The sequence below is a fragment of the Pezoporus flaviventris genome, unplaced genomic scaffold (assembly GCF_033815535.1).
Source record: "Pezoporus flaviventris isolate CSIRO_AGI_PZ_B2104156 unplaced genomic scaffold, CSIRO_AGI_Pfla_v1 ptg000001l, whole genome shotgun sequence".
Lineage (NCBI taxonomy): Eukaryota > Metazoa > Chordata > Aves > Psittaciformes > Psittacidae > Pezoporus > Pezoporus flaviventris.
Genome location: NW_026892549.1, coordinates 42,879,160 through 42,892,457, shown reverse-complemented (window position 1 = coordinate 42,892,457; position 13,298 = coordinate 42,879,160). Strand labels below are relative to the sequence as shown.

The window sequence follows — 13,298 nt, the reverse complement described above, 5'->3', positions numbered from 1 at the left end:
CCCGGACAGAGGATAGGCTGTTAGCTCCAATACGGGTGAAACAAAATACGTGTTGCAGTTACTGAAACACGGATGACAAAGGGCCGCAAGTGGAAGCCGACGTCTGCCTGAGGCTCTGTCAACGGCCAGTTTGCACCTGAGATGGATTTGATTTGCATTCAACACACGCTCAGGCACACGTATCTCCAAACTAAAGCACGACTGCTGGTGCTGAAGTATCTATAGCCGGTCGCACTCCGGCCTGTCCCACGCCGGATATTTACAACGGCCGCTCCATACTAACAGGCGGCCGGTGCGGCGGGAAGGGACCTGGCCGGGGCCTGCAGCGTTCGGCACCCTCTAGTGGGGCAGCGGCAGCCCATTGTCTCCCGCTGGGGTGGGGCTTTCCGCTGCCGCCTCTGCCGGGTCGGGTCCCGCGCAGCTGCCGCGGCGGCTCCGCGGGAAGGGCGGGCGGTACCGCAACTCCGCGCCCCGCAGGCGGCGGCGATCAGGCGAGTGCAGTGGAGGCGGACGTGGACCCGGCAGCGCCCGGCCCTCGCTGTCTGCTTGCCGACGGGGGAGGGGTTGGAGCCACCCCTGTCCCCGGGGGCTGCCGCCGGGCCAGCGAGGCGGTACAAGGCGGCTGAGGGCAGGCGCCACAGCCTGGCCAGAGCGGGCTGGTCCAGACTCCGCCCCACATTCGCCTGCCCTGCCGCCGGCGTCCTTCTAGCCTGGGCACCTGGAGCGCTGCAGCCGGGTAAGTAGCCTCGTCCGGAGGGGCTCTTCCTTTGCCTTGGCCCCGCGGAGGGGCGGCCCCAGGCGCAGCGCAGGCCCCGCGGCCTGGCCGCGCTTTGTTCCCCGGGCGGCGGCGTTCGAGCCGCTGAGCGCCCCGCTCCTTCGGGCGGCGGCGGCTGGCTCCCGGCCCTCCCAGGGGGCGGCGGTGGCCCGGCCTTGCGGCAGGGCAGCCCTCTCGTGCACGGCCTTCGTGGCCGGCGCCGCATCCCAGCGGCGGGCGGGAGGGTAACGTGGTACCTGGCGGCTGTCTGCGGACTCCCGTTCCCCCTCCGCCTTCCCCTGTTTCTCTGACCCTTTGTAGGTCCCTCTGGCTGTTCCCGGGCCAGCGGCACAGCAAGTCGGTACAGCCCCGGGGAACCCGTGCAGCATGTTTGGGTGGTGTTCGTGCTGCCGCGACATACGTGGCCGCAGTGGCGGGGGGGCTCCCGAGTGGCTGCCGCCGCCGGGGCTTGCCTTTGTGCGGGCGCGGGAGGGCGGCGGCCCCCTCCTGCCGGGCCCCGTCGCGGGTGTCACGGCAGGCTTGGGGAGGAAGGAGAGTGCTTCGGGGGAGGGAGAGCTCCCTCGAGGGAGCCGGGCGCGGGAGCCGCTTCCTCGGCCCGCTCGGTTTCTGTCGGGGATTTCCCCGGTGTGTCGCCGGTGGTCAGTGGGGTGGCAGGCCGGTGGGAAAGAGTCATGGCCGTGACACTGCCTCGGCGCCGGGCGCTCTGGGTTTCTGGAAGCGCTGCCTGGTCGGGAAGCTGATTCACTGCTGCAGCAGTGGTTGCTCAGAGCAGTGGTTGCCATTTCTTTGAGTTTTTGACAGGTCCATTGTCGACCAATTTTGCCTTTCTCTCCATAGCTGTAGTATCCCTTGCTGGCCCTTAACAGAGCTGTTTTAGCCAGGCAATTGTGGGAGGGAGATGTAACGCACCCTCTTTGTCAAAGAATTTGAAGGAGCGTATGGAAGCAAGAGTGGAGTCAATAGAGGTGAATGTGGTGGTGTTTTTTTTTTTTGTTGTTTGTTTTAGCTGTAGTAATTTTTTTAATGGGCAAAATTGGTAAAGCCTATATGGATGGCTATTAGTAGAGGCTTTTGTCAGTTCTTTCGTCTTTTTTTCGTCCCAAGGGAAATACCGGTCTTCTGCATTTTTAGTACTGCAGTATCTGTGTTGTCCTAATGATTGGATGTTGACTTTGTTCACACATTAAAATTCCCTGTAATGAGGAAGTTATTGTGGGTCGTGTCGTCTCCCCCGTGTCCCCCCCCCCCAGTGACATTGTCTGGTAGGATTCAGTGTGTAGTAAATAATAAATACTGTTACTGCATTGTAGGAACAATGATGGCAATGAACTTTGTGCTGATAAGGGTTCTTTTTTTTTTCTGAATGCAGGGGTTTTATAGCCCTAGTCCCATTGGCTGTACCAGAAACTTGAGGAAAGGGGGAAGGTGGACGACAGAATAGAGCTGAAGCTTGGTCAGAGGCATAGGGCTTGCTGGTCATGTGTGGATCGTGCTTTGCTCCTTCAGGGAAAAACAAAACAACCCCCCCAAAAAAAAACCCAAACCAAACACATAGGAGCAAGTAAAATTTTTTTTTTTACAGCTGGATTTCAGGATATTGCACAATTCTCTACATCATAGATTGCTGCTTGAGCAGTTATGTGAAATGACATCTGTTAACTATTTTTCTTAAATTAGAATGCTAATGGGTGATGTTTTATTTGCAGTTTAGATGATCTGTAATATCAGTTTCCCTAGAAGCAAAAGTTAAGAGAAGAAACCCCATGTGTCTTTACATTTCTTACAAGAATCAGTCCCATGATATCTCTTGGAATTGTAGGCTATAATTCTGAATTTGCTGTGGAATCATATTTCTCAGTAAAGCTTATGTAAACATGGGAAATGTACATAGCTCTGTTATTTTCCAGCAGCAGAATAAAGGAGTCAGGTGAAGATCAGCTCAGTTTCATTTGGCTGCTCCATCTGGGCGGTAGTAGGGAGGAGTACTTCTGGAAGAGACTAGGTATGTTTGTTGATGGTGAACTTCAGTACAGTGCTGCATAACTGTCGAGTCCTTAGGAATAGAGTAGTAGGAGGAACACCTTTATTCCTAAGTGACTGTGGGTGGTTGGAGAAATACAGAACACCTTCAGTAGGTAGCCTCTGATAAAATAAGCAAAGCCTACCTTAGGGTTTTGTAAGGGTAAGACGTGATGTTGCAGGATTTTCCTCTGCATCTCTGTTCAAGCTTTCTTGAGTGCTTGCTATTAATATTCTTGTTTCTGATCTATAGGTGTGTACTCTTGCCTTCTCTCCATCTTTCTGAGGCTTCTAGTTTATTTGCCTGACTAGAAAACTTTGGTAATACAAGGTTTTTGTTTTCATTTTTTAATTTAAAACTTGTGAGAGAGATTACTGTGATTGCTGCATCTGAATAACTATAAAACCTATGACATGTTTAGCATCTTGGCTTTGCCTGTAACACAGTATATACTAATTTTTGGTTTGGAGCTTTTGGATTTTGTTGGTGAGTGGAATTTGATCAGGTACAAGGTTTTGTTCAAGTCTTAAAGCGTTTGCTAAGTTTTTATTTTTGATGCTTATGTCAGTTCTGCATCTTCTGATACAAATAGGGACTATTTAAATCTTTTCAATTCATAGTATAATTTTCCTTTTTTACTTCTATAGCAGTGATTAGCATGTAGGAATACTTTCTTCCTCCTCTTCACAAAAAACACTAACACTGTTCCAGTTTTGATTTTTGCCTAAAAATCTGTGGAGATTACCTCTGACTGAAAGCATACTACAAGGATTCTGGTTTTTGTTACTTTCCTGCTGCTTCCGGTGCTGCCTCAGGAGCATTGCCTGCTAATTATAAACAATGTTGATGTCTACCATATGTTTTGGTAGAAGATACGGGATTCCTGCTGTCTCAACTTGAATGCTTAGCTTACGAGTATTTGTGAATATATAATGGAAAGGTTGACTCCCCTGTAATGCAGCTTTGTAATAAACCCTTGTTTTCAACCTCCAAGGAAATAAAGTTTTAGATTGGGTATTATCTAAAAATATGGCCAAATGCTGTTTTCATTTAAATTTGCAGAACCTGGGAACCAGAGCTCAGACTTATATCCCTAACAGTGTTGCATTCCAGTACCAATGGTAAGTAAGATCAATCTCTATCGAACATAAGATCTTTACAAATTTCATGCAGTGTATTTGGTTCTTCTGAAGCTTTGACGCTGATAAATACACTGCATAGACCAATACCTTTTCAAGTGGTTTTGCACAAACGTATTTAGGCTGTAACTCATACCTTTTTTTAATTTACCTACTTTACTCTGTTTTTTGTCTTGTGGCTTAAAAAAAAATAATTGAAAGGGGCTATAATGGAACCAAGGCTTCTGATACTAAAGTTATGTTACATAGTGTAGCTTAGATATTATGAAATAGAGCAGCTTGTCTTTGTGTCTCACACAGAGTAGTGTTTGCAAATGTATTAGAGGGTGTTCTTAAGCATAAGACTGGAGATAAGTGAATTCTGGTTTAAAGAGGGAGCTGTGGTTGCGAATGAGAGTAAGGAAGGAAGTTTTAAAAGCACTGAGATAGATTATTGCTGCTCTGATGGGGTTGATAAGCTTGCGCACAGGAGGGAAATGAGACACTTGAATACCTTGAGTGAGCAATAGAAAAATGTACTGGCAGGCTTTTTACTTTTTAGACTACATGAGTGAGGGATTTTTGAAGTGAGGATTTCCTTACAGCAGGCTCTAGATTTTATAAGGAAGCAATTGGAAAAATCAATATGGAGTGTTGTTTTCCTGTTTCTAGGTGAGAAGATGAACTGCTGCATTTTGGACAAGCTGAAGTTTGGAACGCTGGGACATAAAGAACCCATTAAGAAGGAAATTACAGTAGTTAAGAGGAGATGAAGGTATGATTTAGGGCTTTGCAGAATCAGTGGTTCAAGAGAGTTAGATGTAGTAGGCACATGAGAATTCAGAGCCAAGCTAAACTGTGGTATTAGTGGAGTTGAATTTGAGATATGTTTTTAGATATCATGAGGGATGAATGTTGACTACACCAAATAAGGCCAAATAAAAGGTGCTATTTGAAGAATAAGATGAATAGGGTTGATGTTAACTCCATGTTTTGGTCACTAAATGATATGTATGGCTGAACTTGAGCGAAAGGGTCAGGGTGGGCACATGATATGTGGATGGAAGGTGCTGTAGCTTATCTGCATTTCAGTGTGGGTAAAAACAATGGTTTCTTTCTAATCAGTGTACCCTGAATGCAGGTTGTCTGTTTTCTCTCTGCTAGAGTAGTGTTTGCTAATTCTTTCGTGTTGCATTCTAATTTGGTCTTAGAAAATAGTAGCAGTGGAAAATGTACAAGTGTTACAGCTATGCAAGGTGTTCTGAAGCATGTGACCATTTATGATAGTGGAAAGATACATATTTTATTTCAAGGGGGTGGGAGAGACGCTGTGGTTACTGCAGGTGCTTGCTGTGGCCAGTTTAATTTGTGGTTTGCAGCTGAAATGTTCAGAATTTTCAGTGTGAGTACAAAACCTGAAGACATTGTGCAAATTAAGGAAATATTTATTTCTCTTGCACACAGTAATTAAAGGGTAGCATAGAAAGTGTTTTTATATAGTAATGAATGCATTTCTGAAATATTTTGAAATGTAAAAATGTGAATGAACAAGCTATCCATGTCCTAGATCTGGTATACTTCAATCTCTTCTACTTCCATGTTTGGTTAAGATTAGCAAAGTTCTCAAATTACTTATTTATTCCTTATGAAGAAATTTCTATTACTGTCCTCATTGTGTCTACTTTGTGTGTTGTGTGGGGCATGAGGGGGTAGACACAACTATATTTTTTTCTATTTTTTTAAAATATCAAGGAAATTGTTTAGGATGTTTCAAGGTCCACATAAAACCTTATTTTTGAGCTGAGAACTTTAGTCAGGTATCAAACCTGAGGTCTGAGATTTGTAAACACTCTCTTTCTTAGCCTCTCATTAGTTTTCTTCTTGTTTTTTGGCTAGTTTTCCCTAGATAAAAAGGGTGACTTCTTTTGTGTTTGTTATACTTAATGTCTACGCACCCCACCCCACTTTTCATCTCAAACAGTCCCTTGCCCTTTCATACTCCCTGCCACTCGAGATGGCTTTTGGTTTAGAAGAGCATTTCTTTTTGCTTCCGTTTAGTTGTAGTGTCACTATACTGAGCTAAGAAGTGATTCCTGAGGGGCTGAGCCACATGCACTTTTAACCAATGCCAAGTATGTGTATTGTTATGAAGTTGTAGATTGTTTTCTTATATAAATGTTATAAAAGGAACAAGAAGTTCTAAGCTTGCACCCCAGAGGACAGTGATTTTTCATTTGCTCCACGCTGCCAATAGTTGCACTCATCAGTGCAGCTGTTTGTTTATGGCCTGAATTGTCCACTCTCATTCCTCCCATTGTCTTAGTTTTATGAAGTACTGAAGGCCTAAGAGCTGTCTGTGATTTTCCATCACAAACTGGTTTTGGACAGTACCTGAAGAACCACTGATAAGGTACTTGTTTCCCCTAGGTCATTCTTGCAAGATTTTATGGTATGTTTGTTTGGTGTTTGTTTTTTTTAGTAGAAAGAGGTAGCGTATGTAATTTTATTTTACTATTCATTGTTTATTTTTCTACTCCCTCACCCCCTGTGATGCAGAAACTATCTGGGAGAATTCATGATCTATGTGATTTCTGTCTTATTTCCACATAGATCATAAATTCTGAATAAAATTTTAAAAACTCAACCTTTTTTTTTTTATGGGTGTTGGGAAAGTACAATGAAGAAAACTTCTCTGCTGTGCTTTGAACATAATATTTCAGTTGACCTATTGCTATGTGGAAAGTGGTGGAAGAAGCACCCTCCCAAACTGTATTATTTTATGTATTCTGTAGACATTTGGTCTGAAATGAGTTTGGGCTGCAACAGATGACTGCAACTTCTGCTGTTTCGACTGCCTGTTGCAAGGAGGGTATAAGGTATATCAGAGTCTTTTGCTGCCTGTGGTAGCATCCTACAAGGGAAAGCTAGAGGATTCTACAGGGATATAAGCATGAGGTCTCCCTCTGTAAATGTGGCAGAAAAGGAAATGTAGGCATGCATCCAAAACCTGTGACTTACTTTCTTTACTATTCTAGGTTAAAGAAGCCTGAAAACTGCTGTAACTTAACATATAGCATAAGTGTTTAGCTTGGCCTGAGGCTGGAAAGGGTAGAAAACTTTAGCAAGGTATCATTTTTTTATGTCATATTATAGCATCATTACAGACCTCTGCCTGTGTTCCTTAAGGTTGGAGCTAGGCTGGTGCTTGTGGACATGGCCTTTGAAATCCAAAGATGTGTCGTTCTTTGAGAGAGTGCTGATTGCCGCACAGTATCCTGTGCGTGCCCTTGTATGAAAAGACTGAGGTATCAGTATTGTGTTTCACAGCTGTACATGCAGATGCTGTTTTGCATCCACAGTTACATTCTTTCTGTGCCTGGTGCTCTTCCTTCTGACACTTGCTCTGAGAAAAAGGTCTACCATTCTGTGAAATGGATTTGGAGAAGGCCGAGGTTCTTGATGACTTCTTTGCCTCAGTCTTCACTGGCACATGCTCTGACCACACCACCCAGGTCTTGGAAGGGAGACGCAGGGACTGTGAGAATGAAGACCCTAGGCCCACTGTAGGAGAGGATCTGGTTCGAGACCATCTTAAACATCTGAACGTGCACAAGTCCATGGGTCCTGATGAAATCCATCCGCGGGTCCTGAAGGAGCTGGCAAATAAAGTTGCTAAGCTACTGGCCATCATATTTGAAAAATGTGGCAGTCAGGTGAAGTTCCTGACAACTGGAAAAAGTGAAATATAACCCCCATTTTCAAGAAGGGGAAATGGATGACCCAGGGAATTACAGAGCAGTCAGTCTCACCTCTGTGCCTGGCAAAATCTTGGAGGAGATTCTCCTGGATGGCATGCTAAGGCACATGAAAATCAACAAGGTGCTTGGTGACAGCCAGCATGGCTTCACTAAGGGGAAATCCTGCCTGACCAATTTGGTGGCCTTTTATGATGGGGCTAGGGAGTTGATGGACAGGGGTAGAGCAGTTGATGTCATCTACCTGGACTTGTATAAAGCGTTCGACACTGTCCCACACGAGACATCAATTTGATGGATGGACCACTCGGTGGATAAAGAACTGGCTGAATGGCTGCACACAGAGTTGTGGTCAATGGCTCAGTGTCTGGGTGGAGACCAGTAATGAGTGGTGTCCCTCAGGGATCAGTGTTGGGACCGGTCTAGTTTAACATCTTCGTCGCTGACACGGACAGTGGGATTGAGTGCGCCCTCAGCAAGTTTGCTGATGACACCAAGCTGTGTGGTTTGGTTGTTACGCTGGAGGGAAGGAATGCCATCCAGAGGGACCTTGACACGCTTGTGAGGTGGGCTGATGCCAACCTCATGAAGTTTAACCATGCCAAGTGCAAGGTCCTGCACCTGGGTCAGAGCAATCCCAGGCACAGCTACAGGTTGGGCAGAGAAGAGATTCAGAGCAGCCCTGCAGAGAAGGACTTGGGGGTGTTGGTTGATGAGAAAGTGAACATGAGCAGGCAGCGTGCGCTTGCAGCCCAGAAAGCCAACTGTATCCTGGGCTGCATCAAAAGGAGTGTGACCAGCAGGTTGAAGGAGGTGATCCTGCCCCTCTACTCTGCTCTTGTGAGACCTCACTTGGAGTATTGTGTGCAGTTCTGGTGTCCTCAACATAAAAAGGACATGGAACTGTTAGAACAAGTTCAGAGGAGGGCCATGAGGATGATCAGGGGACTGGAGCACTTCCTGTATGAAGACAGGCTGAGGAAGTTGGGGCTGTTAAGCCTGGAGAAAAGAAGGTTGCTTGGAGACCTCATAGCAGCCTTCCAGTATCTGAAGGGGGCCTATAGGGATGCTGGGGAGGGACTGTTCATTAGAGACTGTAGTGATAGGACAAGGGATAATGGGTTGAAACTTAAAAAGGGGAAGTTTGGATTGGATCTAGGAGGAAGTTCTTTCCTGTTAGGGTGGTGAGGCACTGGAATGGGTTGCCCAAGAAAGTTGTGAATGCTCCACCCCTGGCAGCGTTCAAGGTGACATGGTTTAGTGTGATGTGTCCCTGCAAGGGGGTTGGAACTAGATGATCTTAAGGTCCTTTCCAACCCTAACTATTCTATGATTCTGTGGTTCTAAATGAATAGGTAACTGACATTGAAGTTAAAACTTAGGAGTTTTTAACTGGATGTCATAAGCTTTCACTCATTTGTTCTGCATTTGCTGGTTCACTTTTCATTATATTACTTGTTACTTCTTTTTGCCACTCATCCCTTATTTATTTCTTACAGAATTGTTGAGGGGGGTGAAAAGGGTGGGAAATTAATATATGGAAGATGGATTAAATTGAGGAACCAGTTAACAGACCCCTCTTCTAAATTTTATTATTAGCTATATTTACCAAGTAAAGTGTACAAAGTAAGGATTGAAATTCCAGGTGAAAATGGGGCAGAAGAAATTCAGTTTTTCCAAGCTTAAATTTCTTGTGGCTGTGACAATGTGCTTTTGGATCCCGGCCTAGCAAACTGTTAACCCTAGGTTTAACCAAAAGTGGAGCACATTTTCAATCTGTCCATTCATCTGCTGTCACAAGTTGCCAAGGTGAAGTACTGACTGTATGTGTAATGGAACTGACATTATACAGTTACATTTTGCTTTTAATAAGCTTGCATACTGATGAAATCTGAGTCTGTGGTTTTTATTTTCCTAATTCTTTATTGTGAATTAATAGGTTCTAGAAGGTCAGAAATATTTTTGTTGTGTACCACTTGAAAATCAGGCATAATATAAAACTTCAGTATACTCTTTTTTATGAATATTTTTAACAGACAGTCAAAAACAGAATAAAAGAAAATAAAAAGAATTAAATAACTGAAAAGACAAAGTACTTGATTGGATCTTCCCAGCGTATGTGGAGTATCTTTTCTCCTGAGATCTTAAAGGGCTCTAATGTTAAATTTATTAGTGCTGCTCATAATATGTTAAAAAGTAAAAACCAAACACTCCATTTGACTACTTAAACTGATGTTCATCCGTCAGGTTTTAGTGTTATTTTAAAGATGTCCTGCTCAGTAACCCAGTTCCATTTGCGCCTTAATTGAAGACAGCATTAACTAATGAACGCATACAACCTATTTCTACTTTTGGGGCAGGTTTGATGGGCTTCTCAAATTACTCTGGGATATCAGCCCTGGAGACACCTTATTTCTGTTCTGTATGTCATCTGCCATTTAGCAGTGGGAGGGATGACATCCTTTAATGTATCTTTAAAGGAAGGTGAAATACTAATCTACATAGGTAAAGATGATATTCAGCTTTCAGTGTCTTTCACACATGGTTTTTTATTTCTGTGTGGAACAGATGAACTTCTTTTTAAGCTGATCCAGGGAAGGCATGGGGTAATGCTTTGTGGGCTGAAGTTAGCATCTGAAAATCCCTTGCATGCTGGCTTCAGGGAATGAAGCTGCTAATTTTGAAGGTATGCAATTCAGAAGTTGATTTTAAAAGAGAAAGAGAATTTCATTCTATATGATTGAGGCTTTTTTCTTCAGAACTTCAGAATATCTGTTACTTATGCTATTGTTTGTGCCGTACTTGCAAGCTGATACAGTTTTGAATGTAGCTGCCCATCTGCTGCTTGGTTATTTATGGGCAGATCTGTGGAGTTCCTTCTAATCTCTCAAGTGTTCAAAAACATTAATGAATTAAACATCACAACTCTTGTAAAAAGGGAATTAGATGGAGGGACTGAATGAAGACTAAAAGGGATAAATGACTTGCTGAAAGCCGTATGTGTATTTCATCACAGAACAAGGAATACAAACATGATTCTCCTTCCCAGCTTCCCTTCCCTCTAACTTTTAGTCCTGTGCCTAACAGACCAGCTATGCTTTTTTGCTTCATACATGATGAGGGAATGGAAAAAGTACTCATTCTTTGAAACTTGCAGTAGATGCTTGAGAACAGACTAATCCATTTAAAGACCTTGTACCATGTACTGAGAGTATTGAATGCTTCAGGTCTAACGAATTTGAGTAAAAGTTTGTTCTCACTGAGCCTGAATTTGTTTTGGTTCTTAATGTTTTGACCAGTGGTTCCCACTGGGTTGCTTGGAAAGAAAACAGTTGGGAGGGCAGCTTTTCTCTTCCAGTGGTCTAGTCAGTGCTAGTCCGTCAACTTCTCTCTCTGCTCGCTGTCTTTAATGGACTTCTAAAATGGCTTTAAATAGCATCTGGACATTGGTTCTTATTTATTTTTTCTATTAAATGATGTGTAGCAGAAAATACAGGTGATATGTTCCATTAATCACAAGTTATGCACTTCTCTGCTGAATTACACTTAGTTCTTATTGTGTGGTTTTGTGGCATTTTTATTTAAAAAAAAAAAAAAAGGGCAACCAAAAACTATTAGAATTTTAAACTGTGTTGAGTAAACCAATGTAACTTACAGTCTTTTGAGAGAAATGACATGGGATGCAGCCTACGAAGTTATGATTTGATTTCAGTGTAATGCAGCCTGAAACATTGTTTGTGTTTTTATCTCTTCTATAATTTGTTTTTTTTTACTGTGTGTTTACTGTTTCCCCAGCTTCCCATCCTCCCCCTAATGTATACCTATTTCATTTAAGTTTGTATTTAAGAGAATTTTCTTCACAAGTATTACTAGTTTCTACTTGGTGGGGGTGGTTGGAAGAGTGTTCTAGTTCATTGGAACACCTTTCAAATATTTAGGTTTTAAGCAGAAATATTATGTGGATTTAGTCTTGCCAGCTTTCCATGGAAATCTTCAGAAGAGTGTTAGAGATTAACATTGCTTTACTGATTTAAAAACCTGAAAGCCTAGGTTATTCTAAACAAGTTCAGTGAGGTTCTTCATTCTAAGTTCTTTTATTTAACATATTTCCTGTATACACAAGTTTTACAGTTTGAGCATATGGTATTTTAATTGGCAAAATAGGTTGCAGGTGGGCATGCAGCACTCTAGATTGTTTCTGAAATTCAGCAAACGGATTTAACCTCTTTAGCTTGTTTGATATCTGTAAAACTTGTGCATACAAAAGTTATGTCATTTGTTTTGGAAGTGATAAATTCAGCTTCTAAGTATTTCACTTTCCTCAAGTGAAATCTGTTCTCTTCAGTGCTTTTGTTTTCCTTCTGTAGGTTGTTGGGGTTTTTTTATTTTTTTTTATTTAATGAACCCAAATACCTTTTTTTATTGATGAATAGACACTGGATCTGTTTATTTCAGCTAAATAGTGGTACAACATTGAGCAACACATCATTCTTTCCTCATGCTAAATTGAGAGCTTGATGGCCAGTTTAAGAGCCTGTTATTTTGTCTTCCTCCAAACAAGTTAAAAAGAATTTCTTTTACTTGTAGGTCTAAATATGCTTACCTGCTTTTTACCAGTGTACCCTTTTAAAACCCCTTTGATAGCTCCCAGTGGAAAGTAGATGACAGCTCTCTTAAAATTGTTTCTCTTTCCAATATAAAAAAAACCACATATTTATTTTAATCATTCTGAGATTCTCTGGAGCGTTAAACAAGATAGAGAAGGATGTAAAACCTTATTTTTAAACTGAAGAATTTTTTTTTTTTGTATGTTCTGGTAACCTACTCTGAGAGTTTTCTTGTAGATGGAGCACATTAAAGCTCTTACAGAAGAGAAGCAGTTGAAAACTACAGGAGTTGTTGGAGAAAAGGCTAGGTGTTTGAAATTATCGGTGACTGATCTAATTGTTCTGACTCACCTCCCTCCACTCTGAATGAACAGAATGCTTCCTTTGGTTCCAGGAAATACTGAACAAAAGAACTATTTTAATCCATGGACAGTGCCACCACTGTGGCAGAAATCCAGGCAGTGCTTTCATGCTAAATAAATTGGTCTTTTTGCAACCGCAGGGAAACATGCTCCCTTGAGTCAATAAGTTGATGCAAACTTTTGTTCATCTGTGAAAGTATGAAGAAAACAAAGTATACCTGTGTAGGTTTGGGTTTTCTTCATTGGTTATAATAAGGAGCTATTTATAATAATTTTGAAATATAACTTGGGGAGGAGAGGGAAAAATCATTACCCGGTACATAGTCCACATCTTCAGAAGAAAAGAATACTGCCAAAGTTACATAGTTCGCACAGGGTGGCTTGAGCATGGTGTTGGAGAGATAAAAATGACAGCCTGAGTTTTGTGGCTTATGGACATGTTTTAGGTTTTATAACCTACAAATTTTTGTCTGAAGCATACAGGAAGCATACGTAATAGGGTGCTTTTTTGAGTAATTGCTAAAGTGCAAGCTGTCTTAGGATTACTTTTTCTGAAAGAACTGAAGTTTGCTTCCTTCTGTAATATGGGAAATGTGTATTTTATATAATTGACAAAAGTTACACAGGTATGGAGACTTTGAGATAAGGGATGGGAATGAAC

General features: G+C 42.5%; 1 protein-coding gene across 5 annotated transcripts in view; it reads left to right on the top strand.

Moving 5' to 3' along the window:
- Nucleotides 1-437: 437 nt before the first annotated feature.
- SESTD1 (SEC14 and spectrin domain containing 1) overlaps nt 438-13,298 on the top strand; it is a 65,591-nt gene continuing 52,730 nt past the window's right edge. The window contains exons 1-3 of one of the 5 annotated variants that reach the window (XM_061454577.1): nt 438-736; nt 3,858-3,916; nt 4,586-4,688. The gene's annotated coding sequence lies outside the window, so the exon portion shown is untranslated. Of the gene's footprint in view, nt 737-2,770; nt 3,917-4,585; nt 4,689-13,298 lie in introns of those variants that run through there. The other 4 variants (XM_061454586.1, XM_061454604.1, XM_061454568.1 and 1 more) reach the window with 4 other exon arrangements.